At 42.9% G+C, this 1,347-nt stretch overlaps 1 long non-coding RNA gene across 1 annotated transcript in view; it reads right to left on the bottom strand.

The window, feature by feature from the left end:
- Positions 1-1,347, bottom strand: part of LOC118478810 — a 2,919-nt gene that overhangs the window by 479 nt on the left and 1,093 nt on the right. The window lies entirely within an intron of this gene.

The following is a 1,347-nucleotide window of genomic DNA, read 5'->3' as shown; positions in this document are numbered from 1 at the left end:
ACACACACACACACACACACACACACACACACACACACACACACACACATACACACACAGACACACACACATACGCACACATGTATTGACCAGTTGTAGATAAGGCATGCCTGGGCATGAACACATCACATAACGCTGTGAGGCAAATGCAAGTCTTGACTGGCGGAGTACAAGAGGAAGACTAAAGGTACCGAGTGTCTAAAAAAAAGGACACATTAAAAAGGCAGTAACTCGGCCATCTTCACCATGTCCGAAAAATATTCAGTATTTTAAATTTCAATAAAACTGAGCGAAACACAAAACTTTGCAACTTCTTAAAAATCAGCCATACTGTTCTATTTCAAAGCGTCACATTATGTGCACTGTGAAGAACAAATTTATACAAACATTATGTTATCAAGTATACTCTTTGAGGTGATGGCTCTTCAAAGTTCCAGGTGGTGACCATTTCCCTCCATACAAGCTTCAATAAGCCGCTGGAAATTTTGAATAACCCCGTAGCATGTTTTTGGGGTGGATTCTTTGGACGTCCTTTTAAACACTAAGTTTCAGAGTTTCAACTGTTCCATCGTATGTGGTTTGTTTCCGTAGAATCTGACCCGCCCCCATCCAAACACAAAACAAAACAAGCAAAATCCACAAAGGTAATAACTGGACGATTTTAAGAAGTGAACAATTCGTGGTTTACCCAATTTTGGTAGACATTTTTCAAATGTGATATTTCTCGAAGGCGTTGATCGATTTTCTGCACATTTACAAACTTGATGTCCTCACGCCTGATTTAAAAAAAAAAGTTTTGTTAAAACTAGTGCACAGATGACCGAGGAACTCTATTTTAAGAAGGTCCTTTTTTTAGACACCCTGTATAAATAAGAAGAGCAGGGTCGGTCGTTGGGCAGACGTAAGTGTGTCTAGCATGTCTCTGCATGACCTTGTATGTCGGTGGCACTGAGCCCTGTGACACTCTTCTCTCTCTCTCTCTCTCTCTCTCTCTCTCTCTCTCTCTCTCTCTCTCTCTCTCTCTCTCTCTCTCTCTCTCTCTCTCACTTCCTCTCTACCCCTTCTCCCCTATAGCGTGGTCTCCGTATGGCTGTGTATGTCCGTGGTACTGGGTAGAGTAACACTTGTCTGTCTGTCTGTCTATTTGCCTGTCTGTTTGTCTGTCTGTCTGTCTGTCTGTCTGTCTGTCTGCCTGTCTGTCTGTCTGTCTGTCTGTCTGTCTGTCTCACTCATTCTATCCCCTCTCCCCTATAACGTGGTCTCTGTGTGACCATGTATGTCCATGGTACTTGGTCCAGTAACACTTTTCTGTCTGTGGATCTCTCTCTCTCTCTCTCTCTCTCTCTC

The sequence above is a fragment of the Aplysia californica genome, unplaced genomic scaffold, assembly GCF_000002075.1.
Source record: "Aplysia californica isolate F4 #8 unplaced genomic scaffold, AplCal3.0 scaffold00985, whole genome shotgun sequence".
Lineage (NCBI taxonomy): Eukaryota > Metazoa > Mollusca > Gastropoda > Aplysiida > Aplysiidae > Aplysia > Aplysia californica.
The sequence above is the reverse complement of the archived record's forward strand: the minus strand, read 5'-3'. Positions and strand labels throughout refer to the sequence as shown.